Source organism: Anolis carolinensis, chromosome 1 (assembly GCF_035594765.1).
Source record: "Anolis carolinensis isolate JA03-04 chromosome 1, rAnoCar3.1.pri, whole genome shotgun sequence".
NCBI lineage: Eukaryota > Metazoa > Chordata > Lepidosauria > Squamata > Dactyloidae > Anolis > Anolis carolinensis.
The window spans coordinates 235,906,405-235,928,775 of NC_085841.1; the positions used below are offsets into that span (position 1 = coordinate 235,906,405).

The 22,371-nt window shown below is 42.0% G+C and overlaps 1 protein-coding gene across 15 annotated transcripts in view; it reads right to left on the minus strand.

Moving 5' to 3' along the window:
• ctnnd1 (catenin delta 1) overlaps positions 1-22,371 on the minus strand; it is a 76,658-nt gene that overhangs the window by 39,735 nt on the left and 14,552 nt on the right. For 2 of the 15 annotated variants that reach the window (XM_016994363.2, XM_062967157.1), the window contains exon 1: positions 16,526-16,715. The exons of 11 other annotated variants lie outside the window; for them this stretch is intronic. The gene's annotated coding sequence lies outside the window, so the exon portion shown is untranslated. Of the gene's footprint in view, positions 1-16,525; positions 16,719-22,371 lie in introns of those variants that run through there. 2 more of the 15 variants (XM_003214955.4, XM_062967160.1) reach the window with 2 other exon arrangements.

The following is a 22,371-nucleotide window of genomic DNA, read 5'->3' on the forward strand; positions in this document are numbered from 1 at the left end:
AGGTTTTGGACTCAAGAGTTTCTTCTATATTAACTTTTTAAAAAGTGCTTCAAATACCTTTTCAAAAGTGTGTGCCTCAAAGCACTTGGTCAAACTGAAATATGGCCCCGGAACTTCATAACTACCCAGATCAAAGAAAAATAATTAAAAATGTTTTGTTTGATAGGACATGAAACATAAGAATAACAAACAGGACCATAGAATCAAAGCAAGAAGTGACTCTACTCTTAGCTTCTATGCTCCATGGTTTCCATTATTTCATGCGTTAGAGGCATTGCAACTTTGGACTGCAACAATAAGACACATCATAGTGTCATATTTTAGTCACATGTTCAAATAACGGATTACTTGTCAACTGAACTTTTTTCAACTTCAGTTCAGACACCTTGGCACCAGGAGGACTTTGACCCAGAAGAGATTGTTAGTTTGCTTTAGATGGCCACATGCTCTGCCATCTGACGGCCTCCACCCTGCAATCTTCCTCTGTTTTTTAAGGAAACATATCTGCCTAGATCTGTAACAAGGATGTACCCAAGCTCTGGAAGTGGCAAGACCCACTGCCTAATCTTTCTTTTCTAGGGCTTCTGAGGAAGATCCATCAGCAGTAATGAATTGTGCAACCCAAACCAATGACGCTGCATTGTTGCACAGTCAGGGCTCTCCCACACCCCGGAGCACCTCACTGACTAAACGTCCAAAGCAAAGCTGCAGCCACTGGCATTTAAGGCCGGCAATGCCAGGCCACTGGTAGAACCACATCCTCCCATTCCAGCAGAGGAACACATTTTGCACGCAATGAGCAAAAAAATACTTTCTGAGAGAAAGGCCAGGGTTGCTCCTGGCAGAATAGCTGCGTCCCTCCCACTGACCAACATGGGGCAAACTCCACCAAATGCAGGACCCCACCCTTATCCCTATCTCAAAATAGGCCTCTAGGATTCAACTCACAGACAATATACTCTACTCTGGGAGCAGGGTGCCGGACACTAAATTCACATTAGAAAGCTGCTTTTTATTTCCTATAAGCCTGCTTTGATATATATGATTATTAGCTATTGCATTAACGGAGACTGAATACAGCCTGTGCTACTGTGTCACCTTCTTCCTTTAAAAAGAGGGTGAGGAGACTCAGGGTGCATCTACGCTGTATAATCAATGAAGTCCAACACCATTTTAACTGCAATGCCTCAATGCTATGGCATGGGATTATAGTTTTACCAGGTCTTTAGCCATCTCTGTCGCAGTGCTAATATCACAACAAACTACAAATCCCAGAATTCCATAGTACTAAGCTATGGCAGTTAAAATGGTGTCAAAACTGCATTAATTCTACTGCGTAGAGCTAGACACTGCTTACTGGAGCACTACATCCCCAAAAATAAAGAGAACTGACACTAACAACTTTGCTTTCTCAAGTGCGGTGAGAATAATGTTCGTGCAATATAGCAGGAATTCAACAACCATACAGATGTAAATAGATTGCAACTCCCAGTGTTCTTCACCACTGACTGGCTAAGGTTATTGGAAGTTGCAATCTAATAGCATTGAGAGAGAGCTAGCTGCCTTCCTGATTTTCACTCCTGCAATAGAGCCTTGCTTTTCTGCTTCTAGATGGCACGTGTGTGCAATACAAATGAGGAGACAGCTGAGCAGCATCCACCCTCCCAGCACCCTCTCCAAAAACGAATAATCCTCTCCAAGGAGGTTTACCCAAATACATCTCACAGCACAAGGAAGAATTTCATCCAGCCCATCCTTCTATCTATGGCACCATTTCCTCTACTATTCTAAAAGTTTTCAACCCGCTTAAGGAGATCCTAGGAGACACAGGGAATCAAAGGGAGGGGGGAAGAAAACACTGTAATACTTTCTACCTCACGCTTCTACCAGCAGGGATTCCTCTACTGAATCAGAAAACTCCTAAAAAGTGAAGGAACCCTTCCACTCACACGCTAGAACCATTGTGACTAGGGCTGCCTGTACAATAAAAGAAGAAAGCCTGAATCCTATAAAAACTAAGCCTAAGGGACCTTACTGGTAGACTCCAATTCAGATCATTCTTGGGCCAGTGCCCAGGCTGCCATGGGTTGCTGTTAGCCACAGTCCAAAAACACTTAGCCCTTAATCCCAACTACAAGCAGTCTCCATGTTACAAACAAGACAGGTTCTGTAGGTTTGTTCTTCAGTTGAATTTATATGTAAGTCGGAACAAGTACATTTTTGAGTGTAACACCAGTATTAACACCGCTGTGGTGTTTGTTTTGCTGTCTGTGCCCCAGTTCAGAAAATTTACCTCATTTCTGTCTCTATGATAATTGGATTTTGAAAAATTTGGCTTGTTGTACAAACAAGGAATGGTGTGAAAGCTTCAGTGGAGACACCTTTCCCCCATGTTAATGTTTACAGGAGTGAATTTCCCTTCCTAGGGGTAGATTTCTCTCACTTCTTATCATCTCAACCCTGTTCTCAACTATGAGTCATTTGTAAGTCAGATATTTGTAAATCGAGGACTGTCCGTATTATTTTTAAGCACCCTACACTACTACTATCTATGGATATTTCTTCCAAGGGCTCCAAGATTTCCTGAAAATCCCTCCAATAAACCAACATTTAAAGTTTGTTTTTTGCTTTTTGCAATACTCTCCAGGTAGTATTGTTTCTTTCCTGATGACTAAATCAGGAAGGTTGGGAGCCCCTGATGGTGCAGCGGGTTAAGCAGCTGAGCTGCTGAACTTGCTGACCAAAAGGTCAGCGGTTCAAATCTGGAGAGAGGGGTTTGTCCCGCTGTTAGCCCCAGCTTCTGCCAACCTAGCAGTTCAAAAATATGCAAATGTGAGTAGATCAATAGGTACAGCTCTGGCGGGAAGGTAACAGCACTTCATGCAGTCATGCCAGCCACATGACCTTGAAGCTCTTCGGCTTAGAAATGGAGATGAGCACCACCCCTCAGAGTTGGACACGACTAGACAATGTCAGGGGAAAACATTTACCTTTATCTAAACAAGGAAGGTAGCTGAGAATTCACCTTTGGCTAAAGGACAGGACTTGTCAATGTGATTGCATATTCACATCACTTGTATAATATCTAAAATAGTAAAATCTCTAATTAGCGAGAACCGGCATGGTGCAATGATCTGCGCATTGAACTACAACTCTGGAAACCAGAGTGCAAAGCCCCATTTGGCAAAGGAAACCCACTGGCTAGCCTTGCACAAGTCACACTAAGCCTCAGAGGAAGACAAAGGCAAAAATCCCCCTGAACCAATCTTGGCAAGAAAGCCACATCATCACACAATATAGAAAGTCCTCTATGATACAGGAAAGTGTCAAACTGCCATTCTCCAACACCACAACCAGGTGTGATGTCCCTTAAAAGCCCAGCCCAAGGTAATCTGTTTAAGAAAGTAGTGTCAAAAATTCTAATACAGAGCTCAACTCACCTAGAATGCATAACATGGTTGGGCAACACACAGACTCTGGGACTGAACTGCCCCAAGCCATTCTTCTCAATCTCTAGGGTCCCTGAATCTGATTTAATGGGACTTTGTTTGTTGCAAAACTCTGTGGCCAATTGCAAAACCTCTCTGCAACTAATTTTTCCTGTTTGTGTTAAAAGTTTTTTCTATTTTGCTATCAAACTTTGAGAGTGTAGCAACAGAGGGGGCAGCCCACAGCAAGCTGCAAGGGTGGAAATTGCCATGGTTTCTAGCCACAAACTCAAATAGCCTTTTAAGCCTTTCAACTAGTGTATGTTTTCATATAACCACCCCTAGGAGAAGGCCATCATTACTGAATACAGGGCAGGAAGAAACAACCTTCCTCCTTTCTTGCCATTGCGTTTTTAATGCCAGAAACTGGTCAAATCCAGTTTGCACTTCAGAAAGGTAGCACAATCCTTAGATGAGATTGGTCCTGCTGGATCAGATAATGCCTACTATTATTGTTAAGGAGTTGGCTACGTATGTCCAAACTAGACTAAGGAAGATCTTGTTTATCCCTGGCATTTGAAATACACACAATCTTCCAATGGTTAACAGAGTCATAGCAATTATAGTCAGTCCTGTCATGAAAGTGAAAAATCACAAAAACATTGTGATTTTTTTAAAACTAGAGAAAACACTTTCCGCTGAAAGTTGAGCACAGAATCTCATTGGAGGACCTAGAAATTCCTAGGGAAATGTTCTCTAGAAATCTTTAGGTCCTCCAGTATGTTGGCCACAGAGTCACAGAGATTTCTAGAGAGAACTTAATACATCTGTGAATAATCAAAACCCTAAGTCAAAACCACAAATGTGGAGGAATGACTATAGCAATCGACACAACTAGCCCCAGTAGAAAATATTGCTAGTGGCCATCACAAATGAATGTGACTACAGCCATTTGTGCATATACAAATCCCTATGCAAACTCCCTCAAATCTCTCTTCTATATTCTGGATTTCACATCGCCCAACCGAGAACTATAGAATTTGTATGCAAGACTGTCATGCTCCAGCTCTAACACACCCGGACAAATCATGTTCTAACCTGTGCTGAAGACGCCACACTGGACTCCCAGGATCAAAGGCAGAGAGCAAGCCCAGATCCCTCTGGGTATCTTGAAATTATCTGAGCTGGGACTCTGAGCTAGAGAGATAAAAGGAGCAGCACCTTGAAGCCCACTCTGCCATTTAAAAATGGAAAAACAAGCAGGCTTTCAACAGGCAAGCCTACTTACGCAATACTCTGCCGCTTGTCATGAAGAATTTAAGACAGCCGACTGGAGCTTTTATAATTGATGCCAAGAAAGGCACATGTGCCTTGCAATAGGTAATTTCAGATCAGCTGCATCACACATTAACAACAGATAGGCAGCCTGTTGCCCTCCAGGTATTTGGGACTGCAACTCCTACAGCGCCTAAGCACTGGCCACAATGGCTCGGCCTATGGGAGTTGTAGTCCAGAACCTTATGTGGGGTCTCTCTCTGCCACTGGTAGGCTTACAAATCTGTTCTTGTAGCCTTATTTTCATGTTTCTGCACAGATCCAGATTCCAAGGCCATGTTTTGCATTTCAATCGTGCAAGAATGGATAACGTGTGCCCCTCAAATACTTTTTGCAGCCCCATGGATCTTCACCCTCTGCTCCACTGTTCCCAAAATTAGCAGTGTAAAGTTTGCATGGCTAGACAGGAGATGACTCATGGGAGACAATATAGCCCACCCAGTCCACAGAAGATGCCCACCTCTATGCTGAGGTATTCAAAAATATGACCCCATTCCACCTAAAGAGCTTCAGGTACCTTCATGAGCCAAAAGCTCACAGGTCCTAAACTCTTTCTAATCTACAGATTTGTTGGTGTTTTTTTTTTCTTTTCAAGACAGGGAGGATCTTGAGGATGGCCTTCCAGTAACTGATGGGGTCAAGGGCAGAGGTAGAGATAGATGTGATTCTTACCAACTTGGACAATTTCTAACTAAGCATATAAAGCACAGCTCAACTCTACACACGTTCAGTCAGGTACACTTCAATACAAAAGCTCTGTGGACTATAAAGCAAGGAAAGGGCAGTATTTCACTGAATTCCTCCCTGAAAAGCGTATGATTGTATTTTTCCAGCATGGGTGAATGCACAAATTTAAAAACATTTCTATGGGTGAAGTCTCTAAGGAGACAAAAGCACTCCTGGTGTAACAGCTGGTGAACAGAGTACACACATGGCAAGATGAGGTCAGAACAATCTCAAAAGCCTTCTCTCTAAACTTTCTGGTGAAATGTGATTGCGTCTCAGTACATATTGAGTAAGCCATCGAAGAGCCCGCTGTCTTCCTATGAGTTCCATGTCACTAAATATGAAGAGTTCTTTTAAGTCTGAACTTCATTACTAGAGCTTACTTGTGAATATCTGGCATGCCAACAAGTACAACCAGCAGTGATTATTATATGGCAATTTGAAGCAATTCAGGAATCTGCCAATCTAATAAGTTTTCCAGGAGTTCTACGGCATTTTATTTGCTTGTCAGAGAAAAGTAGGAGTCATATTTTGCAGTTCCTGCATGTATTTAGGAAAACACAATTTGTGTGTTATTACAAGCAGGGCTGTGGAACTGGAGTCATAAGCAATTTTGGGTGAAATCAGAACATAACTGAATCCGACTCTGACTTTAAAATAAAAACTTTTTTAAATATTACAATTACAGAATCGTAGCATTTTAGGACTGGAGAGGACTACACAAGTCCAACTTCTGCCATAGAGAAAAGCTGTCAAAGTAATCTCAAGAGATAGTCATCCAACCTTCTCCAAAGAAGGAGAAACCACCACTCTTCGATGCAGTTTATTCCGCTGTGGAACAGCTATTACAGAGAGGAACTTCTTCCTAATGTTCAGGTGGCATCTCCTTTCTTGCAAATTTATCCACTGTCTCTGGAGCAGTTGAAAACAAGCTCGCTTCATGTTCAACATGGCATCCCTTCACATATTTAAAAATGGCTATCATGTCTCCCTGTCTTTTCTCCTCCAAGTTAAACATTCACAGTTCCCTAACCTGCTCCTTAACTGGACATTGTTTTCAGAGCCATTACCACCTTGGCTGCCCTCCTCTGAATCCTTCCAGTTTGTCAACATCCTTTTTGAATTGTGGTGCCTAGAACAGGGCACACTATTCCAGATGAGGTCTAACTGAAATTGAAGACAATGGTACTATTACATCCTTTAATCTGGGCACGATACTTCAGTTGATGCAGTCCAGCATTGCATTGGTGTTTTCGAGAGCCCCATTGAGTCCCAGTCTTGGGGGAAACAGGATAGATAAAAATAATGAACAAACAGGCTTGTGGTCTACTAAGACCCCTAGTTCCTTTTACCGTATACTTTTACCAAGCCAGGTGTCACTCATCCTATATTTGTGCCTTTAATTTTTTTTCCTTAAATGCAGTATCTGGCACTTATGTTTGTTGAAAATGGTTCTGTTAATTTCTGCCCAGTGATCCAATCTATTCTAATCATGTCCTCTAGGGTATTATCTGCAAATGTAGTAAGTATGCTCTCTATTCAATTGTCCAAATAATTAATAAATATATAAACAGAAATGAGCCCAAGACCTAGCCCTGAGGCACCCTACTAGCCAGTTCTTTCCAAGATAGAGGAACACTGATGAATACTCTTTGGGTTTGGTGCAGTTACAAATCCAGACTTGTTTTTGAGAAACCCATGCTGACTTTTAGTAATCACAGCATTCCTTTCTAAGTACTCACAGCCTGTCTGCTTAATGGTCTGCTCAAGAATTGTTTGTAACAATACACAGTTAATATAACATTTTATTCTTCTATTACACCCTTTTTATTAAATTCCTAGTTTTTGCCTATTTACATTAAAAGGAATTGAAGAAATTTAAGCAAATAAATGTTTTATGTTTTATCAGTTTTCGATAATTCACATAGTGATGATGAAATCTCGTGAACTACCACTTTGTGTCTGTATATATCTGCCTTCAAGTTACCTGTCAGGTTATCAAGACCCCGTGAATTCCATAGTGTTTTGGTGGCACAGCGTGTTAAAGTGCTGAGCTGCTGAACTTGCAGACCGAAAGGTCACAGGTTCGAATCTGGGGAGCGGAGTGAGCACCTGCTGTTAGCCGCAGCTTCTGTCAACCTAGCAGTTCGAAAATATGCAAATGTGAGTAGATCAATAGATTAATTGGAGCAGCCACCTGACCTTGGAAGTGCAGTCATGCCAGCCACATGATCCTGGAAGTGTCTACGGACAATGCCGGCTCTTCAGATTAGAAATGGAGATGAGCACCAATCCCCAGAGTCAGACACGACTGGACTTAATGTCAGGGGAAAACTTTTACCCTTTACTTTTTTTTTTAGGCAATGAATACTCAAAAGATGACTCTGCGAGTTCCTTCTTCTATAGAATAACCTAAAGCACTTCATATTTGTTGGTGGTTGCCCATCCAAGTATTAATCAGAGCTGAGTCTATGAATATGTGATTTATCCAAGATCACTCAGTGGATTCCTATGGCAAAGTGAGGATTTGAACCCTGTCCTCCACAGTCATAGTCCAACACTCAAACCACTACACTACACTGGTACATAACAGTATTTACTTTAATGAATTTGGTATTAATAATTAGTATACATTTGCCGTGAAAGTGTTAGAGGAGGAAACATAGAGGAGTCAAAGATTTGGCATATCAGCTCAAGCCCCGATAGGGAGATTCTCTAACCGTGATGCCAAAAGAAACCCAGACACACTTTTTTGTTGCCCCAGCCCATCCCTATAAATTAGCTACATGTTCCAAAGTAAGAATTAGATTTGCTACTTCTTCTAAACACCTTGTCCTCTCTTTCCTTATCCAGTATATCAAGGTCAAACAACAAAAACTTTAAACCTGTTGTTTTAAACACAATGAACTTCATTTTGGGGGGAAAGAAAAGTGCTGTTATCAAACTGCATTTCCATGGCTATTCATGGAGGTCCCATATGATAAACAGCACATTGGGGTGCAAACATGACCCAGGTAGATGACACACAAAGCACCTCCCAAACCAGATCCACATAGTTGCTTCTCTGTAGGAAAAGCAGCCATGTTTGAGAAATGTTTAAATAACAGACCTTAATATTACATGCAGGGTGCAGCACAACTGGGATGATTCAAAACACAAAACAGTTACATTTACCAGTTTCCAAGCTAAGAGTGACAGACAAAAGGCAAAGGAACACTTTCCCTTCTACATCTGACCAGAAATGGGGCATCTCTCCAGCCCTTCATCATAAAGACACCAAATTCCATTTTTATCCATCAAATTCAAAAGCAAGCAATGCAAATTATTTAGCTATGCTTCAGAAATTCTTAAAACAATCTGAGAATGTGATGTCACTGCAACTATAGCTCACATACAGATTAAGGTCTGGGGACAAAATACAGGGATCTGCCTAAGGTTTCTCATGTAAAATTAAGGGACTTCTCAGACTCTAGTTCATACTACAGTACTATCAAATTTCTAGTTTAGCAGTGAGCAGGAAGTAGATTCCAGCCCACTATAAATCCATGGCTCATTTGCAGCATATCACCAAGGATTTCCAACTCCCAGCTATTTAACATTGGGAGTAGCAAAGTCATTCCTATATCACACTAAATTATTCTGCTAAAAGAAAGAAAACTTGGACTGACCAAGAACAAATTTCTCTATGGAAGGATTGCAAATTTAGTTTAGTTTGGGTACTACTTAAAGTAAGTCTTGTTGTAGGAACCGATTCTTTTCACATCCAACTCCAGTTGATGAATCTCTGGGTTCTAGAAAAACAAAAACAAAACAGATTCCAAAAGCTGAAGTATGTATAGCCCTAAGTAAATTCTCCTTAGAGCAGAGAGCCGCAAAGGAAGCAGAAACAAGATAAATTGTGTGCCATACTCCAAAAACATGGATTAGCCACATTTATTACAGCAGTAGACAGATATTTAGGACAAGTCCCCAGCCTAGTTTTCCTGTCAACCCCATCTGGAGACCACATGAGGGTTTGTTAGCAGTTCTAAGAAACACACTTGCTATTAACGACGACTTCCTGAACTGCAAAATCTCTCTATCTCACAGACCAATATCCCACTAGATATTGTGCTATACTGATCCAGATAGTTTTGCAGAGCTATTAAATCCACACAGTATGCCCATAAGGGTCTCTAATCTCCATCATCTACGGAAAAATGCTCCTACAAAAAGATCTGCATTCTGTTTAATTTACACAGTGCGTTTTAACAAGGAAATCACCCTAGTAAGCTCACCACTGAAAATAATAAACCAGATTTTCAAATGATGTTTCAAAAACTTCAGCAAATTCTCTTTAAGAATATATAATTGGGAGTCCATGAGGAAGGGGCAATATTTATCACACGAACACACTAAAGATAATAAATGCTTCCCTGAAGGTTTACAAAAAATGCAGTCACAGAAAAGAATAAAACAGTGCACATGCAAAAAAAGCTTGCTCCCAGATTTCCAACTGCCAAAAGTTTGGTAAAACAACAGCATTTATTGCAGCCTTCTATTCCATTATGCATTCCTGAGATTATCTCCCCTGATATCCAAGCATTAGGCAACTGGCAGCAACCCCTGCAAGCCCTCCTGCCTCATGTTAAAGTTTGACGTAAAAATCAATACTTGGCTACAAAGGAAGGATATCAGTGTCTTCAAAGTACTCCCCAAATAAGCATTACATTCTGTGAACATTTTTACTAACTTTTGTGGGCTAGCCTTCAGCTACACAACCTTCCACAACCTAGTTTGACTACAGCTGCCATCATAACAGCCAGCTTAGCCATACTGGCTGAGGGGATGAAGGGAGTTGCAGTCCAACACACATTAAGGACACTGGATTGGGGAAAACAAGTATATACTACAGTAGAGTCTCACTTATCCAACATAAACGGGCCGGCAGAACATTGGATAAGTGAAAATGTTGGATAATAAGGAGGGATTAAGGAAACACCTATTAAACATCAAATTACGTAATGATTTTACAAATTAAGCACCAAAACATCACAACAAATCGACAGAAAAAGCAGTTCAATACATGGTAATGTTATTTAGTAATTATTATATTTACGAATTTAGCACCAAAACATCGCAATGTATTGAAAATATTGACTACAAAAACATTGGCTACTAACAAATTGACTACAAATAAAGATAGAATTGCATAAAATGAACTTACAGAAACAACATTGTTGGAAATTAGATAGGTAAAAAGTTCAGTCCTTACTGGCTAGAGAAACAACTGTGGATCTGGGAGGGAGGCAGACTGTGTTGGATAATCCAGAATGTTGGATAAGCGAATGTTGGATAAGTGAGATTCTACTGTACTTGAAATACTTTTTCAGTTTTCGTTCTTCTCTATTCTAAAGCAGAGTAATAAAGTAACAGCTCTTTCACATACTGCATTAAGTCATCAGCATATTGATGAACCTTTTTTTATATATATAATTCACATTAAAGTTCAATCAGTAACAGTTCAAACCACAACTGGAAGTATTTGGGAAAGAGGTTCCAAGATTCTGAAATGAAGAAATGAGTATAAATGTAGTTGTCATCAGCTTGACATGACCATCACAACTTGGGGATAGAGTTTAGACTCCTTGTGTTCAGGGATCCTGCTCTGTTTACAATCATGCACAAAAGATCATATTAACTATGCATGACCTCTGAATGCACTGCAGGAGTGCAGTGCATATATGCATCTTCAGCTTCAGATGCAAAGAAAACTGAATATAAGAAGCTGCCCTAGATCAAAATGAAATGACTGAGTCACCTTCCACAATTTTTTTCACACTGACTGGTAGCAATTCTTTGGGGTTTCTCGCAAGTGGGGCTTTCCCAGATATTCTAGGGAGAGGGGCTGAATGGGGAATCTTTTGCATTCAAAGCAACTGAAGTGCAGACTGTCCTCAATGTCACTCCAAGAAAGTGAGAATAAGATAGTTTGGAACAACATGACAAGCAGTGCTGTGTGATCTCCTACACTTTCTCCTCTTTCCTAGCTTTCAATTGTGCACTTTAAGAGTAGACAGCCTGACACAATTCAAATGTGTTGAGCTACAAGTCCTGCAATCCTCAGCCAAGAAAAGTGCTAGTTGTGGAGTATGGAAACTGTAAATATGTAAAGGGACCTTAAGCGCCCTAGCCTTGCTATACTCTGAAAGTTATCTCTGTACTTTGTTAAAAAAATGTACACTTAATTATCTCTGTGTGCAAATGATTGCCACCATGTTCATTGTACAAGAAAATAGCAGCTGCACTGAGGGGTACCATATCAAACCCCACATCGGTGCTGCCACATATCAAAGTGGGCCTTCTGCCTCCAACAGCATGCCCACTGTTTTTTTCACTGAACTACCTACCCTTCTCTGCCCCTATATTCCTTTATGACTCAATACTTCCTTTCAGACTTACTTCAGTTGAAACCTTGCTTCACACTCATATATTCCCTCCTGCTGTTGTTGGGCAAGCACAGGCCAGAGAGTCTTCACCCATTCATTGATTCTGGCCCTACATCCTCTTGCCAAGGTGCACCTCCTTCAAAGATACAGGCTTTGGGCAGAGAAGCCATCTTCGAAACTACCAGCTGTACCTACAGTTACAAAGATGTTTCAAGACTTGTTCTAAAGCCACATAGTGAGGAAATGTTTTTAATCAAGGTAGTCAAGATTCTGTTGTAGATTACGGAACATCTATAGCCAAAGTGGCTGGCAGGTGCCTATCTCTTGCTTAAGGTGGGTCTGTATGTATTCTGTGATTATGTAATAAATTATTCTTTTAAAAAGAGTAATGTATTGTTATGGGGAAGAGCAAAAGTGTGAAGGCACATAGCAATACAAACTAGACTTCAGTGTTTAGCTTCACACTTAACCAGTGGAAGGAAATATCCTTTTGTGTATAGTTTCTATGTACTTTAGCTGAAATGTTTTAAAAACTGCTGAATGCACCTAGTCTAGGTGCAGAATATGTACTTCATAGCAATATAATGTAGACTATAGATAGCATTTCAGTTAACAACATCTGTTCAGTTTAGCAAGCAGTCTGGTGGCTGTGAGGATACTCACACCCTTCTCTACAAAAATGCAGTATAAAGGAGAGGTCAGGAAACAAATGGAAAATATTCAAGTGCTTTGAAGAAAAGAAAGACATCAGCATTTTTGAGAGCCACAAAGAAAAAGTTCCTTCCTACTAATTTGTATTTCATTCACATGTCTCTTACCCCAATATGTACTCTCAATATGCACACACTGATTCTTACTCTAACTGGAAAGATGCCTTCATTTGCCAAATGAGGAAGAGGTGGGAAATCCACTTTGATAGCTTTGTTCACGGCGTTGTGTGGACTTTGAACATTTTGCCACTCCCTAGAGCAGCAAGTTCCTCCTGCACAAGGAAGAACGTTAAGTGCACTACAGACCTTTGCAGGAAGACATAACCCTTTCCAAAAGGCTGCCTCTCTTTTCTTCCTGTTAGCCAGCAAGCCTTCAGCAAAAGAAAAAAAAAGGGAAAGAAAAGGCTTGAGCCAAAGCAGGGTGTGTCCCACACCCAAGTAGAACTGGCCCAAGGCAGAAAGGTAAAGCTTCGCCCAACAGTATGTGTCACATACACCAGACTGGTTTAGCGAGTTGTTCTGATCTCTTCAAGAGGCTCGTCTGGCTCCCCATCCTACTTACAGCCAACCCCCGAACCCTCAAGGGATGAAGATTACACACCTAATCAGGCAGAACACTTGCACATTACTAGTATCCCAGCTTATACCCATGACTGCCTTACCTGTCCATATAAGGGGAAAGCTAAGCGACCAGGAGAAGAAGATAAGAACGCAGAGATAAGGGGAGGGGGGTGGCAAGGGAAAGGAAGGGCTAAAATTTATACTGCTGGAGAGAATGACCGGAAGACATGAGATCACTGGGCAAGGAAGCATCAAGATCAATGCAATCAAGACCTTAGCAAGCCTCAAGGACAGTTCAACACAATTCCTTAATGAAGATGAATACCTTACCATGCTTAGGAAAGTAGCTGAGAAGGTACTGACTTTAGGGTTTATTTCCAAATGGTAGGTGAGGAAAAGAAATCTTTTAGTCTGGGCAAAACCAAAACAAAGCTGCTAAAAAATGTTGTTAGGCCTAACTAACATACCACAAAAAGTGTGCAAACTCTTCCACATTCAAGCGGCATTACATTGAGAATGCAAATCCCTAGTCATTTTGTGTCTTTGCTCTAGATTTCTGCCTCACCCTTCCTTCTGTATTCAGGATGCTGGCTGCGCTTGTTGATGGGAGTCCTGCTGCTATTCAAAATTCAGTGATCGGGTATGTTTACAGATTTACCATTATCAGCCACAGAACAGGCTTTTTTGCAGGGGGATGGGACACAGAAGCAGGGCAATTGCTTTCCCCGAAACAATGGCAAGGCAAACAAACACCAGAATCCCATGAAACATGAGCTCTGGCCTGCTCAGACCAAGGGTTACACCTCAGGAAGGGAGTAGCAGCCCTGAGATTTTGGGGAGGAGTGGGGTGGGAGTGGGGGGGAGAGAATGAGGCGGATATACACAACAGGAAAGGAAATGGTGCCGAGTTGGCAGCAGAAGAGAGAGAGAGAAGGGATTGTTCCACTGGTATGTCAGAAATCTGGCTGGAGGGCAGCTGTCCTTCTGGGAAGTCAAAGGGGGGTTTGTGTGTGCATGTCTGAGGCAGGGCTGCCTCACTAGGGTACAGGAGCTGAATTTCATACACAGGGGACACAGCCACTCCTATCATCCAAGACCACCAAAAAAAAGCAAGGTATACCTTGGACCTGCAAGTCTGGAGAGAGGGAACAAATGTGGTAAAATCCCATCCTATGCCATATTAGAAGCATAAGGATCCTTTTTGAGTCAAAAGAGGAGGAAAGACTGGTATGCTTGTGAGGCCACAAGCAATCCACAGCCACGTTTTATGTAGCCTCGATTGTAGGGGAGAAGTAAGGTTGTGTTACTGAGTCAGAGAGTCAAGAACACCACTAGGAGCCAGACAATACAGAAACTAAACAAGTATCGCCTTTAAGGAGCACCAACATGGCTTGAGTAACCCTGGAACTATGCAAAAGAAGCAGGAAAACTGTGGCCTAGAAAGGCAGCTAAAAAATGCATGGAATAAAAGTAATAACTGGTGATAGCAAGGAACAGATATTACAGCCAACACACAAAAAGAGCTCCACATGTCCGACACCACAAACACCTCTTGCTTGAGAGTAGTAAGCCATAAAAAGGTAAATGTTTTCCCCTGACATCAAGTCCAGTCATATCCGATTCTGGGGGTTGGTGCTTATCTCCATTTCTAGCCAAAGAGTCGGGGTTGTCCATAGACACTTCCAAGGTAATGTGGCTGGCATGACTGCATGGAGCGCTGTTACCTTCCAGCCAGAGCGATACCTATTGATCTACCCACATTTGCATGTTTTCGAACTGCTAGGTTGGCAGAAGCTGGGGCTAACAGCAAGACCTCACCGCCGACCTTTCGGACAGCAAGTTCAGAAGCTCAGCGGTTTAACCCATTGCGCCATAGCAAGCCATACATATTCATTAAAAAGAAACAGTCATCAAGGGGTCAGATGTGGTTCACAAAGTACAATCCCGTCAGGAAGAGCAACTGTAGGAAATTCCTGGGTTCCAGGGGCTATGGACTGCAACTCCCACAATCCTATATTGCATCAGCTATGCTAGTTGTGATAGATGGAAGCTGAAGGCAAAATATCTCTCAACTAAAGCTCTAGGAGAAGATTAGCACAGTCACTGCGGTAACAAAAATGCATTTACACACCAGGATGAGGATGCCTATTAAGAGGGTTTACACAAGCCAGAACGGCATTAGTCATTGAGACAACTGGGGTTAATGAGGAAAGAAAATCTCTATGGTGGAAAGTAGCTGGATAATGTAGACACTGACTACAGCTGAGGCTGCAAGAGTGTTTTTCCTCCTGCAATGATCCCGTATGTATCTGGAGCACCTGCACACGTACACTGCCAGTGACGTCTCCTGCATAATCTGAAACGTCCGACATCCAATAGGAGCTTCCCTAATTTAGTTTGTGATGCACAGCTTCAAGAAGAAGAAAAAAAAATGCCACTGAGGAAATCTCCTCTCCTGCAAGCCTGCCGTCTTCTCTGCCCTAATTTCCTTTTTAAAAGGCAGGAATCTGTGCATGGAGGAAATGGGCAAGAACGCCTGGATTCACACTCCCAGCCTCTCTAGGCGCAGGAGCCGGACAAGTTGGGAAGCCTTTGGAGGCAACACAAAGGCCACTCTTTTCTCTGTGGGAATTTGCAGCTGAGCTCTGGGGACAAAGAGATTTCACAGGCACATACACAGACGTCTCCCTTCTCTCTCTCTCTTCACGCCACCCCCAGCTCCCCTCTCCTCTCACCCCCTCCAGCTTCCCCATTTCCTGTCACAGTAGCACCAGACCTCAGGCTCAGAAACAAACAAACACAGAGGACTGGATTCTGGGAAGCGGGCCAGAGCATTCCTGGGCAGCTGGGCCACCAATCAGCAGCAAGAGCTGACCCCCCTTCGCCCAGCGCAGCTCCTTATCATATGAGAGGGAAAACAACCCTTCCTGAGTCGCGCTCCCCACCCCTCACTCCTCAATCCCCCCCACCAACTCCAGGCAGGATTTGCAGACAAAGTATCAAGGAAGGAGGGGAGGTGATAGCAGGAGAGGGGCCGCAATCATATAGTCGGTGCCCAATTACAAGGAAACGGTCACAAACAGACGCACGGTGAAGAACTACAGAACTCCACCAACACAGATACTCAGCAATGAACTACAAAAGTCCACAAACACTGAGCCAAAGCAATGAACTACAGAAGTCTACAAACACTGAGCCAGAGCAATGAACTACAGAAGTCCACAAAAATACCCACCAATGCGATGCATTCCAGGTTGTCAAAAATATCCCTTCTACAATAGTTTCCAGGCTCCTTGGTGACATCAATACCTCACCACCCTGAGCAAAGAGGTCTTACCTCATCTGCAGGTGTTCTTGTTTCAGCAGTTACTTCCAAAGAGAGAAAGGGAAGGGAGAAAAATCCAGCCAGCTCGGGCTTTCAGTTACAGCCTTACAGCAAATACAATCTGGGTGTTCTCTGAGATAAGGCCAGGCCTATCAGCTCCACGGGAGCAAAGTCCTTTGCAGCGCTCTCCAGGAGAGCCACAGCCTGCCCTGGATACTGATCAGAGGAAGCAGCCACTAGGGATCGGTCCTCTGGCCAACGCCCAGCTGACTCGGATTTTGTTTTCACGCTGAGACGGAGTGTTGAGGAGGGAAAGGCAGCCAGCACAACGAACCCTCCGCTTTGCCTAAAAAGATCTGGGTGCCTAGACCTTGTTCACGTCAAGGTGCAGTTGGGAAATCAAGTTTTGCCTCCCCAGACTCAAACCTCACTTGACCCGTATATGTAAGGGTGCATTTACACCAGGCCAGGGCAAACTTGGGCCCTCCAGGTGTTTTGAACTTCAACTCCCACCATTCCTATCAGCCTCAGGCCCTTTCCTTTCCCCCTCAGCCACTTAAGCAGGAAGAGACTTACACATACCATTTTTCTAAGCTGAAGCACCATTCACAACTCCAATCAAGGCGTTGGACATTTCAGTTGCCCTGTTTTACACATTTTCCACCTCTACAATCTAATCTGACCCCTTATGCACAATACATAGAACAAGGCAGATCTGTCCAGCATTAACCTAGCACCCCTACAAGTCTGCAAGGGAGAAGGGAGGTGAAGCAACTGCTTCAAATGGTATCATTTCATTATGTACGTCTGATAATCTACTATTTCTCTTCACTTCCTTGTCTTTGAATTATGATATCCATTGGGGAATTGATCAAGATATTACAGTACGGAAAAAACTACTTTTTCTATACCTATTTTCCCCAACAGTCCATAACTGGTCCACCTGAAATTTGTTGGCTTAAGTACATGTAGGATCTTGTGCTGACATTGTTTTGCAAGCCTGCTTTCACCCATGTGGCACAGTCCTGAAAAGGCCAATTAACTGCTGCTTAAAATAAGGTTGTTTTTTTCCTGGCCTGGGGGTCGAATTCCTATTTGGAAAGGGTCACCAAGTCTGCATTCCAGGGGCGGGCAGGGGGTAAAGGAAGAATACAAGGTGGGTAATAAAACTCCGATTCCTAACACTGGCAAGCTTTCTCACCCAAGGGCAGTTGAATCTTTTGTAAATACCTACTCATTAGTAAGCCCCAGATCAAGGGAAGTAATAGTCCCACTCTATTCTGCTTTGGTTAACGTCACCTGGAAAAATGCCTCCAGTTCTGGGCATCACAATTCAAGAAGGATATTGACAAGCTGGAATGTGTCCAGAGAAGGGCGACCAAAATGATCAAAGGTTTAGAAGCCAAACTCTGCTAGGAGCGGCTGAGGGAGCTGGGTATGTTTAGCTTGCAGAAAAGAAGGTTAAGACATGATAGCCATGTTTAATATTTGAAAGGATGTCACATTGAGGAGGGGGAAAATTGTTTTCTGTTGATCTGAAGACTTAGATACGGAGCAATGGATTCAAACTGCAGGACACAAGCTTTCATGTAAACATTTTTTTCCTTTTTTCCCAGATAAATTTTATTTATTCTTTTGTTGAATAAATGAAAAAAAACAGAAAGAAAGAAAAGAAAAAAACATACATAAAAATATTAACAAGGTGTTACACAGCTATCTAATGCCAATCATATACAAAATATTATTGACTGTACAATTATCACTTCTTATCAAACCCCTACCCCTTTTACCCCACACCCGTGAACCCATCACCCAAGACCTCCGATACCACTCTATGTGTGATCTAACAAGCATCTACCCTTATTTCTTAATAAATTCCCTTTGTGGCTACTTTCAAATCTACCTTTGTCTTCCTTTCCAGATACACAAATGCCAGCCGCAATTTATTTACAAATTCTTCATCATTTCCTCCTCTAATACCATTAGTTAGCTTGTACTAGAGGAGTGGTTCTCAACCTGTGGGTCCCCAGATGTTATGACCTTCAACTCCCAGAAAATCTAACAGCTGGTAAACTGGCTGGGATTTCTGGGAATTGTAGGCCAAAACATCTGGGAACCCACAGGTTGAGAACCACTGTACTAGAGTATATCCAAATGGCCAAGCTAACATTAGAAAGAACTTCAAAGAGTGAGAGCTGTTTGGAGTGTGACGGAGTCTCCTTCTCTGGAGGTTTTTAAGGAGAGACTGGGTGGCTATCTGTCGAGAGTGCTTTGACTGTGTGTTTCTGCTTGGCATCAAGTTGGACTAGATGGCCTTTGGGGTCTCTTCCAACTCTAAAATTCCCTGTTTCTATGCTTTCATGAATCGAAAACACAATTGAAATCCAGGCCTGTCTCCTCAAAAGTAAACCCCAATTGCAACACTTTCTTCAGCTGCAAAAACAGAGCTCAGTTCCATGCAACTGCATACAGGACTCTTCAAAGCATATAAGCCAGAGAAAATACAAGGTTAAGGTGCAGAAGCAACTTCATCAGTGTGTGTGGGTGGCACATAAGTACTTAAAGCATTTCCAACTCAGCATTACTTGGCACTGCTATGCTGGTTTGTGGATGTAGACCAATTTCCAACAACAGTGCTTATTTTGCACCTTCTGTATTGGTCATAGAAACCCATAACTACACGGCCATCTTAACTAATGTGCACATTTTGAGAGCTTACCATTAACCACAGAAAGCAGTACCTTTAGAGTATTTTTCTCTCTTACTTCTTACACCAAGGCATAAAGAAAAGTCTCTTTTGGAATCCTACAAATAATTTACACTGACCATATCAAGCAGTTTCAAACTCAATTACTGGGGTATCTAGAATGACTTAACTACAGAATCTTGTACCTCCTGCAAATTGATTTTCATAGATTATAAAAAAGCCATGATTCCAGTATTCTGCTACTAAGATAAAATACATATGAACTGACAGCAACACTTGGAAAATATTCAGAAGACATAAGGGAGATGTGGGGGAGGGGGGCTTCCAATTTTCTGTGATTTGACACTTTATTGCTCTTCATGACTGCTTTCCAAAAACAGTCTTCACACCCTCTGTGGTTTACCACCTGTCTCTTTTGAAATTTCAAAGTTGTGGGGGTGGGGAAGCATCCATCTTGCACGACCAGACAGAGCTGATTCTAAATGCAGAATAAAGAGTTAAAAATTGTCCTCTAAACTTATTTACAGAATTATAAGTATGACAGAAATTGAGTACAGAATCAAGCCTCCTGATAATCCCAGCTTACGTTTAAAGAAGAAAAATAGAGATGCAACTCTTTGGCCCTTACAGTTGTGGAGGTAAGCCACAAAGCATATGGGCATTGTTTTTTAATCGTATAAAGCAGAGTTGTTGACTAGGATTTTCAGTGATTAGAGTAGGGGCTTCTGTAACTTTCAAAGGCATTCCATTTCCATGTGCACCAAAGTCACCTTTTACACTGGGTACTTAATATAAAGTATAGAGCAATGACCCCAATGCTTGCAATATACCAAGGGGGTGAGGGGTATAGTTTTAATAACCCTACGCTTTGCAATAGCCCTGATCTCATTCATATAAGAGTTCCTTATTATGCGAGGAAGCAAGACAGGATGCTGCCTTAAGCCAGATTTGACTGTGCCTGGATCTAGACTGCCAGTCTGAAACTGCTTTATATGGTCAGTGTAGACCAGTGGTTCTCAACTTGTGGGTCCCCAGGTGTTTTGGCCTACAACTCTCAGAAATCCCAGCCAGTTTACCAGCTGTTAGGATTTCTGGGAGTTGAAGGCCAAAACATCTGGGGACCCACAGGTTGAGAACCACTGGTGTAGACACATATAACACAGTTCAACTACATAATTATGACTCTACTGCATTGACCATATACTGCAGTTTCAAATTGCAGTGTATGTCAATCTAGATCTAGCCTGGGTATCTATCCGGGTTTTGTTTACTTGGACTGCCAGTGGTTCAAGCAGGGCTGTTTGGAAGCTGTTCAGCCACCTATTTTAACTATCAGGATTCAACATGGGACCTCCAGCATGGGAAGCCTGTGCTGTACTACTGCCCCTCAACACCTGCCTGGCATCCAGACAAAGAATATCCCTTCTTCCCCCTTGAAGATGACGTGGTTTTCTCTCTAAGAGGAAGCCAAGGCACCAGGCCATAAGGCATAACTCCATGTCCCCAGCCCGCAATGCTTGTCATGTCATTCCTGCATAGTCCAAGTCATTTCCCCTTTTTCTTATCTGTTTGTAAAATCAAAGAAATGCCTAAACAACTTACAGACAACATGGCACGTTCAAGTAGCAAACCAAAATAGCATAGCATAGGTCTGGAACAACAAGTGCTACCAAAAGACCCACACACAAGAACAAGATGAAGTCAGACACAACACTGCAGTGAGTGGGGACTATAGTCTACTCCATCATCGGTTAAACAGAACTATTAACCTCAGTCGTTATTTCAGTGTTAGAATCACTAACTGTAACCTTAAGAAAAAACAATGTACCATAATTTTCAAATGTTTGTTGGAAAGTCTGGGTTTATGTCAATAGTAGAAATGGAAGAAACAATTAGCTTGCCTTATGTAATCAACTGCCCAACCTGGAATAGTGAAAAAAATCTCTTTCGAATGTCCCTTCGTCTAATGTTGACGATGAAATATAAGCAATACTTCCTTTGTTGACTAGATACAGTGCAATATATTAATTCTGCACTAGAAATACCTTTGATATTTGTAGACAAGGATCCCCTGGTGGCGTAGTGGATTAAAGTCTTGTGACTTGAAAGTTGGGTTGCTGATCTGAAAGCTGCCAGGTTCGAATCCCACCCGGGGAGAGCGCGGATGAGCTCCCTCTATCAGCTCCAGCTCCATGCGGGGACATGAGAAGCCTCCCACAAGGATGATAAAAACACCAAAACATCTGGGCATCCCCTGGGCAACGATCTTCCAGATGGCCAATTCTCCCACACCAGAAGCGACTTGCAGCTTCTCAAGTCGCTCCTGACACAAAAAAATGTAGTTACTGTTGTTTCTGCAACCTAAAATTCAACTGATAGTCACACGGCTGGATCCTGAATGCAATTACTTGAGCTAAATGATTTGTATTTCAAGAGCTAAAAGTCCAATTTTACTACCCCTTACCCAATGGTCAGATCTTACCACTTCAGCCACATATGAATTTATATTTTACAGGTGATACCTAGAAGTAAATGTGTTTTTGGACATACATTGAGCTTATTTTAAGTATATCAACATGTGCCAACATGTGTCTTTCGTTGCCAACATCCCTCTTCTTTTTTGTCAATTTCACTGCATTTATACTTTAACATCCAATAAAAGAAAGAAAAGGAATTAAGCTGACCAGAATTGATGTTTCCAATAAGACCGCATCTGTTTTTCTACTACAAGTGCCCACTGGTACTTATGTCTCTCCACAGAATGACCCTTAGCTTATTCATGGGACATATCAAAATCCACAAACATGGCCCCAAAGCCTGCCCTTGACTTTTACATGAAGAACAAGAGATCAAGAAATCTTTAGGCATTGTGAATTAATTCTGTTCTCAAATATTAGTAAAAAAAATTCTCATTACAAGACCCCAGATTTAACTTATGTCATTAAAGTCAGAGAAGTACTAGTATTACACACAGAGAGGGTTAAGTCAGAAGCCACATCTCTTTTCAGAAGCTTGTTCTTTACAAGACTCCCACAGAATACCTGATAAGTTACTCAAACTCATTTCATCCTAGAAAATGTTCAGAAACTGAGAAGATGTTTGTCCTAGGAGTGGCGATTACGATATTTTAGAGTCACCTAACACAGCAATT